The sequence below is a fragment of the Schistocerca nitens genome, chromosome 1 (genome assembly GCF_023898315.1).
Source record: "Schistocerca nitens isolate TAMUIC-IGC-003100 chromosome 1, iqSchNite1.1, whole genome shotgun sequence".
NCBI lineage: Eukaryota > Metazoa > Arthropoda > Insecta > Orthoptera > Acrididae > Schistocerca > Schistocerca nitens.
The window spans coordinates 1,193,451,713-1,193,461,344 of NC_064614.1; positions in this window are offsets into that span (position 1 = coordinate 1,193,451,713).

Consider the following 9,632-nt stretch of genomic DNA (forward strand, 5'->3'; position numbering starts at 1 on the left):
CACTGATACAATTCTTTCTTCAATTGTAACGCAGAATTGTTGTTTCATTCTAGATTTCTCCTGTATGCTGCTTCACAGAGTACGTCAAAGTATTTATTTGCATGCTACCCATAATCTTTAACCATGTAATGCATCTCTACATTTTTGTAAGACTCTACTTTTTGGTGTGTTATGTGGAATATTAAATTGCTTTGGCGCTATAGAAAAAGGCATGTTATCACTTTCTACTGCCGAAGTCGCATTTTCCATTGTGACAGGATCCCATGTTTGTTTCTCTGATTTCTGGACATATTTACAAAGTTTCGTAATGCCAAAGGATCTTAAACAATACCAAGTGGCTGTAGGAGACCGTTCTCAGTTGTGCTTTTGTACTACACCAACTATAACAGAACACAGACAGCTTTAATAAAATTAATCCTACGTCTACATGGATACTGTGCAAATCACATTTCAGTTTCTGGCAGAGGGTTCATCGAACCACCTGCACAATCCTCTATTATTTCAATCTCGTATAGCGCGCGGAAAGAATGAACACCTGTATCTTTCCGTGCGAGTTCTGATTTCCCTTATTTTATTTTGATGACCTTTTCTCCCTATGTAGGTCGGCGTCAACAAAATATTTTCGCATTCGGAGGAGAAAATTGGTGATTGAAATTTCGTGAGAAGATTCCGTCGCAAGAAAAAAGGCTTTGTTTTAATGATGTCCACTCCAAATACAGTATCGTTTGAGTGACACTCTCTCCCATATTTCACCATAATACAAAACGTGCCACCCTTCTTTCAACTTTGTTCACGTACTCCGTCAGTCCTATCTCGTAAGGATCCCACACAGCGCAGCAGTATTCTAAAAGAGAACGGAAAAGCGTAGCGTAGGCAGTCTCCTTAGTAGACCTGTTACATTTTCTAAGTGTCCTGCCAAAAAAAACAGTCTTTCGTTAGCCTTTCCCACAACATTTTCTATTTCCAATTTAAGTTGTTCGTAATTGTAATTCCTAGTTATTTAGATGAATTTACGGTCTTTAGATTTGACTGATTTATCATGTACCCGAAGTTTAACGGGTTGCTTAAAGCACTTATGTGGACGACCTCACACTTTTCGTTCTTTAGGATTAATTGCCAATTTTTGCACCATACAGATACATTTTCTAAATCGTTTTGCAAATTGTTTTGGTCTTCCGATGACTTTAGTAGTCAATAAACGACAGGATCATCTGCAAACATCCTAAGACGGCTGCTCAGATTGTCTCCTAAATCGTTTATACAGATAAGGAACAGAAAGGACCTTTAACACTATCTTGGGAAGCCCCTGAAATCAGATCTGTGTTAACTATATGACAGGCCGGCCGGGGTGGCCGACCGGTTCTGGGCGCTGCAGTCTGGAGCTGCGCGACTGCTACGGTCGCAGGTTCGAAACCTGCCTCGGGCAGGGATGTGAGTGATGTCCTTAAGTTAGTTAGGTTTAAGTAGTTCTAAGTTCTAGGGGGCTGATGACCTCAGAAGTTAAGTCCCATAGTGCTCAGAGCCATTTGAACCATTTTTAACTATATGACTGTCCGTCAGTTACTACGAACTGTTTCCTCTCTGACATGAAATCACAAATCCAGTCACATAACCGAGACGGTATTCCACAAGAAAGCAATTTCACCACAAGCCGCTTGTATGATACAGTGTCAAAAGCCTTCTGGAATCCTAGAAAAACGGAATCAATTTGAAAATCCCTTGTCAACAGCTCTCAACACTTTATGTGAGTAAAGAGCTAGTTGTGTTTCACAATATCGATGTTTTCTAAATCCATGTTGACTAAATTGACCGTTCTCTTCGAAGTAACTCATGACGTTCGAACACAATATATGTTGCAAAATCCTTGCATATATCGACGTTAATGATATGGGCCTGTAATTTAGTGGTATACTCCTACTACCTTTCTTAAATAGTGGTGTGACCTGTGTAACTTCCGTCTCTGGGTACGGATCTTTCGTCGATCGAACGGTTGTATACGATTGTTAAGTATGAAGTTATTGTACCAACGTACTCTAACCTAACTGGTATACAGTCTGGACCGGAAGACTTGCTTTTGTTAGATTTAAGTTGCTTCACTGCTCCGAGGGTATCTTCTTCTACGTTACTCTTGTTGGCACCCGTTTCTGATTCGAATTCTGGAATATTTACGTCGTCTTCTTTGGTGAATGAATTTCGGAAGGATGTACTTAATAACTCTGCTCCGGCGAGACTGTCGTCTGTAATATTTCCACTGCTATCGCGCAGAGAAAGCATTGATTGTATCTTAACGTTAGTGTAATTCACATACGACCAGAAGCTCTTTGGATTTTCCAGTTTCGTTGTGGAAACCGTTATAAGCATCTCTCATTGAAATACGCGCTAGATTTCAAGCTTCTGTAAAAAAATTGGCAATTTTGCGTTCGTTTAAATTTGGTATACTTTTTCGTTGTTTCCAACAGTGATCCGCCCCGTTTTGAGTAGGACTGGGGATCAAGCCACAACTGGTCTACACTTACATTGTTAATTTGCAAGGAGAGGGGCTTGACTCTCTGGAAGGCATGAGGAGAATTTGTATCTGCTTTTTTGAATAGGTATAGTTTTCGTTTATTCGTGGAGGATTTGGGGGCTACAATATTCAATCTCGTTACGACAGTCCTGTGGTAATTAATCCATGTAGGCCTATCCGTTTTGATGCTTGTTATTAGCTCAGGATTATTTTTTGCTAGGATGTCAAGTGTGTTGTCACAACCGTTTAGCATTCTCGTGGACTCATGAACTATCTGCTCGAAATAATTTTCAGAGAATGCATTTAGCACAATTTCGGATGATGTTCTACGCGTACCTCCGGATTTAAACATGTATTTTTGCCAACATATCGAAGGCAAATTAAAGTCACCGCGAACAATAATTGTATGGGTCGGGTAAGTGCTTGAAACTCAAGTTTTCTTTGAACCTTTCAGCAATTGTATCATCTGAATTGGGAGACCGGTAAAAGGAGCCAATTATTATTTTATTCCGTTGCCAACAATGACCTCTGCTAATACTAACTCATATGAACTGTCTACTTCAATTTCGCGACAAGATACACTACTTCTATCAGCAACAAACACGCCTCCGCCTACTGTGTTCAGCCTATCCTTTCGGAACCCTGTTAGATCTTTCGAAAAAAAAAATTCTGCTGATCTTATCCCCGGCTTCAGCCAGCTTTCAGTGCCTATAACGATTTGGGCATCAGTGCTTTCTATTAGCGCTTGGATCTCTGGTACTTTCCCGAACACAGCTACGGCAATTTACAACAGTTACACCGATGGTTCCTGTATCTAGGTTCTTCCTGTGTTCGGCTTGCATCCTTTGAGACTAGAGTCCTTAATTAGTTCAAAATCGTCACAAAGATATGGAATGACGGACTATATCTTCGTATATAAAAGGATTTAGAAGGCAACGTGTATATAATGCACGATATATGGAAGTAACAAAGTCTCATTAGGGTAAACAGATTAAAAATTAACTGGCCAAGGTAGCCACTTTTCCTGACGAGTAGTGTAGTCAATTTTCCCGACAGGATGCCTTGTCTGCATTAGCGATCCATAGATGAAACTATCAGACCAAAAGAAACAAGAAGGAACTACATTTTTAAGCCAAAACATGTTGTTTAGTCATAGATATTGTAAAGAAGTATTACTCAACGTATAAGTGAGGTAACAAGAATAATATGTGACTTACCTCACATCACACGACTGAAAATCAGAAACGTTTTCACTAAACAAGCTTCCTCTGTCAGATTCACTGACAGCAATTATGCTGTATATTATACCTAGTATGACCACTTCTCGGCAGGTGGTGGCACTGTTTAGGGCAAAAAATATAGAATAACCACGTTACCCACCATGCCCACTTTACCTCGCCTTCCACTACGTCTGTGACATGTCATCTTACAATACTTCCCATTCGCCTTAGAAAACTACTGTTACCACCAATTAGTTGACGTAATGAAAACCAAAAGATTTATCCCTCCTCCGAGCCATTTATCGGCGCGTACATGAAAGGATAGGTCAAACATTTGTTTCTTGTTTTACATACGCTAATGTTCTTAAATGCAAATTCGTTGCAACATTTAGCATCTTTGAATAAGACTCCAGGTTTAAAACTGGCCGACTCTCCGCGTCGTTTCGTTACGCTGTGATACGTCATCAGGAGGGAAAAGTCTAAACTTACAGCGGCAGCCCCAACATCTGGCTCTCGCACGCTCGGAGGAAAGAATTATGTGCGCCTGACGCAGCCTATTTTTCTTGCCGGCTCGTTGGTGCGTGGAAGGTAGCCGTTGGGCCTCAGGATGTTTCCTTGGTCTTCACCGAATGTAAGCGTTCAACTCTTCGCAACCAAACATTCTCAGTTGCTACAGTAGTGTTAATCAGTATAAAGGCAGGGTTCCACGAAAGTAACGTTCAATATCTGGAGCATACATGTATCGAATTCACCAAAAAAAGAGTAGATAAATATGAGACATAAACAATTATGACGAAATTTCTTTCGTAAGACGAGTAACAAAGTAAGACGTTTGTATTTCCTATATTGAAACCGGTATAAAGACACTCACTGTCCCGTTGTGTTACTGCATTATTATTATTTTGTCCAATCTCCGTTCTTCCTAATAACACCAAAAACTCTCTTCGGCATTGATATTGTTAGGGTTTGTAGTTCCTACAATAAAACTGTCGCCCATTCTTCTCCTATCCCTCTTTTCAGCTCACATACTCCCTTAAATTGTCTTCCGTTGCCATAAACACGCCTTGCAAATATTTCACGAATGTTTTCCACGGGGTTCATGTCCGCACTACACGCAGGCCAGGGCAAGACATCGAAATCTTTATCTTCAAACTAGCAGAACCATACACAGATGCATTATGTTGTTGAAACATTAGGCTTTAGTCATCGGTCCTCACGCTTTCTAATCAGTCCTGTTTTTGACATCTCACTGTACACGTTCGAGTTCATTCTAGTATTCATCCAAGCAATGTGTGATTTACCTACAGCACAGAAGGCTGCCCAAAACGTAACACTTCCAGCACCAAAATCTCTCCTCTTGCTGACCTGCTGCTCTGTTCTCAGACCAAATCAGTAATATTGAACTACATGCTACTTATCTAAATCAAACTTTTTCTCGTAACTGAAGATCACTTTATCTCATTCTGAGGTCCATGACATATGTTTTTCAGTAAACTCCAATCCAGCCTCTTTATGTTTGGATGTTAATGCGGGTTTTTGCAGTTGTTTCTTGAAATCAAGATGTTTGACTTGCGACAAAATTTGTCGTACTCGTCTGGCAGTTACTGGAAACTGTAAATCAGCAACAAAGTGAGAAGAACAACGGTTTGTGGCCGTTGCTTTGCGCAAAAGTACCCTTTCTATGCTTCAGATAATTTCCTAATTGCCCATATTTTCCGTTCTATCCACATCTTCTGCTCAGTCTAACGAATTATCAGTCACTGTACTTGAACATTTCTTCCCAGTAATTTGACAATTAGAGAGTACCATTTCCTTGTACGTACCCATTTTTGCGTTTTCATCACATGATAACTGTTTTCCTTGTGGCATTGTCACACTCGTTGTTTATGTACACAACATACACTGTCACTAATGACTTTTGTTTCCTGTCTGCAGCAAAGACACGTAAGCACACACTAACACCGCACAGATTTCGTACTACTGCATATATATTGTACACAAACATTCCAACAGACAATGTTAATTTTCGCGCAATCATCCATGCCTTTACACTGATTTCCACTGCCGTAGTATCGGGTAACTGTATCTAATGCAATTGTTAATCTTTGGTTCGACAAGTATTTTTGTGCTCTAACATTCTGACTACGTACAGGTTATTTAGAATATAACTAAAAAGGAAGAGCGATGGGTGTTTAACGTTCCGTCGACGACGACTTCGTTACACCCTACCAAGCTCAAATAGAACGATAAGGGAAAAGGAAATCGGTTGGGCCCATTTGAAAGAAACTATGTCCGCTTCGATGGATTTCGGAAACTCTAAATCTAGATGATGGGACACGCCTGAAACTCATTCCTTCCGAATATGAATCCAGTGCCTTAACCACAGAGCCATCTGTTTAGGTGTCTATAATTCCCCTGTGTACTTTGAAGGATTACAGTTGTGACAGAATACCACTCAATTTGAATTAAAACGAATCATACAGTTTATTCGCTGCAGTAACCGGCATATAAAACAAAGTGTTCTGTTATTCTGTGTCTATAGGATGAAAGAGCAACGTTATTCGGATAATTATGACACAGATGATTAGCTGATGTGTCGGTAATTACTAGACAGGAAGCTATCAATGCCCACTACTAAACACTGTTGCAGTGTAACAAGATGCCTAACATCAGCAGAAGAAGAAATAATCGGTAGCTAAAATACCATGCTGTTGTTGTCGTGGTCTTCAGTCCTGAGACTGGTTTGATGCAGCTCTCCATGCTACTCTATCCTGTGCAAGGTTCTTCATCTCCCAGTACCTACTGCAACCAACATCCATCTGAATGTATTTAGAGTATTCATGCCGTCGTCTCCCTCTACGATTTTTACCCTCCGTGCTTCCCTCAAACACTAAGTTGATGATCCCTTGATGCCTCAGAACACGTCCTACCAACCGATCCCTTCTTCTAGTTAAGTTGTGCCACAAATTTCTCTTCTCTCCAATTCTATTCAATACCTCCTCATTAGTTATGTGATCTACCCATCCAATCTTCAGCATTCTTCTGTAGCACCACACTTCGAAAGCTTCTATTCTCTTCTTGTCTGAGCCGGCCGCGGTGGTCTCGCGGTTCTAGGCGCGCAGTCCGGAACCGTGGGACTGCTACGGTCGCAGGTTCGAATCCTGCCTCGGGCATGGATGTGTGTGATGTCCTTAGGTTAGTTAGGTTTAAGTAGTTCTAAGTTCTAGGGGACTGATAACCACAGCAGTTGAGTCTCACAGTGCTCAGAGCCATTTGAACCATTTTTTTCTTCTTGTCTGAACTATTTATCGTCTATGTTTCACTTTCATACATGGCTACACTCCATACAAATGCTTTCAGAAAAGACTTCCTGGCACTTAAATCTATACTCGATGTTAATAAATTTCTCTTCTTCAGAAACGCTTTCCTTGCCATTGCCAGTCTACAGTTAATATACTCGGCCATCATCAGTTATTTTGTCCCCCAAATAGCAAAACTCATCTACTACTTTAACTGTTTCATTTCCTAATCTAATTCCCTCAGCATCACCTGATGTAACGCTTGCGGCTTGCTAATATGTATGTAGATTTGGGTCCACTTTCTTAGAGCTAATCTTGAATCAGAGAGAGCGATGACACGTTTTGTCCCTTGTAGGAAGCACACTGTAGCACCTTTAGAATGGCAGTAAGTTCAGTTTTCATTATTGTGATCTCAGATCGATGCTATTTTATGACGAGACGAAACTACAATCTTTCAGTCATAGCTGTGGGTTCTTTGATTGTTCTGGGCGATGGCAAGTCTGAACTACAACATTTTAAATCATAGTTCACTTTATTACATTAATGAATGGTTCAAATGGTTCAAATGGCTCTGAGCACTATTGGACTTAACATCTGAGATCATCAGTCCCCTAGACTTAGAATTACTTAAACCTAACAAACCTATGGACGTCACACACATCCATGTCCGACGCAGGATTCGAACCTGCGACCGTAGCAGCAGCTCAGTTCCGGACTGATGCGCCTAGAACCGCTCGGTCACAACGGCCGGCCCATGAATGAATAAAAGATTTACTTGATAAGATCCCTCGCCACAGCATTTCTTGATAATTTACAACTGTCATCAACAATTATATCATCGCTTGCTGCATTGATTAACAAATTGTTTTCTTGAAGTACAACGTTCAGAATTTAGAAAATTACATTTCCATCTGAGACTTGAATAACACTTTAGCCCTACTTGGCGATGCTGACTGCTTCAACTGAGGTCACGAACTGGGTCAGGGCACTTCCATGCTTGTCTCCATAATGACCTCCGTGCGGCGGCGCTGCTGTGCTGAGGGAGCCTCTCCCATTCGCCGTTGAGGATTGCAGCGAGACATCGCCAATTTTTTTGGTATCGATGAGCGTTGCCGGCTTTGGTGTCGCGCCCCGATCTTTGGACGATACCACAAGCTAAAATTTTCTGTCCATGGCGCCTTGCAAGCTTCGAAAATGCGCAGCCACATACTTCCTTGCTCTTTGATCCAACAGTAAATACAGGGTGGTCCATTGATCGTGACCGGGCGAAATATCTCACGAAATAAGTGTCAAACTAAAAAACTACAAAGAACGATGGCGCTGCCATAGGTCAAACGGATATCAACTGCGTTTTTTTTAAAAATAAGAACCTCCATTTTTTATTACATATTCGTGTAGTACATAAAGAAATATGAATGTTTTAGTTGGACCACGTTTTTCCCTTTGTGATAGATGTCGATGTAATAGTCACAAACATATGGCTCACAATTTTAGACGAACAGTTGGTAACAGGTAGGTTTTTTAAATTAAAATACAGAACATAGGTACGTTTGAACATTTTATTTCGGTTGTTCCAGTGTGATACATGTACCTTTGTGAACTTATCATTTCTGAGAACGCATGCTGTTACAGCGTGATTACCTGTAAATACCACATTAATGCAATAAATGCTCAAAATGATGTCCGTCAACCTCAATGCATTTGGCAATACGTGTAACGACATTCCTCTCAACAGCGTGTAGTTCGCCTTCCGTAATGTTCGCACATGCATTGACAGTGCGCTGACGCATGTTGTCAGGCGTTGTCGGTGGATCACGATGGCAAATATACTTCAACTTTCCCCACAGAAAGAAATCCGGGGACGTCAGATCCGGTCAACGTGCGGGCCATGGTATGGTGCTTCGACGACCAATCCACCTGTCATGAAATATGCTATTCAATACCGCTACAAGCGCACGCGAGCTATGTGCCGGACATCCATTATATTGGAAGTACATCGCGATTCTGTCATGCAATGAAACATCTTGTAGTAACATCGGTAGAACATTACGTAGGAAATCAGCATACATTGCACCATTTAGATTGCCATCGAAAAAAATGGGGGCCAATTATGCTTCCCCCATAATTCCGCACCATGCATTAACCTGCCAAGGTCGCTGATGTTCCACTTGTCGCAGCCATCGTGGATTTTCCGTTGCCCAATAGTGCATATTATGCCGGTTTACGTTACCGCTGTTGATGAATGACGCTTCGTCGCTAAATAGAACGCCTGCAAAAAATCTGTAATTGTCCCGTAATTTCTCTTGTGCCCAATGGCAGAACTATACAGGACGTTCAAAGTCGTCGCCATGCAATTCGTGGAGCATAGAAATATGGTACGGGTGCAATCGATGTTGATGTAGCATTCTCATCACCGACGTTTTTGAGATTCCCGATTCTCGCTTAATTTGTCTGCTACTGATGTGCGGATTAGCCGCGACAGCAGCTAAAACACCTACTTGGGCATCATCATTTGTTGCAGGTCGTGGTTGACGTTTCACACGTAGCTGAACACTTCCTGTTTCCTTAAATAACGTAACTATCCGGCGAACGGTCCGGACACTTGGA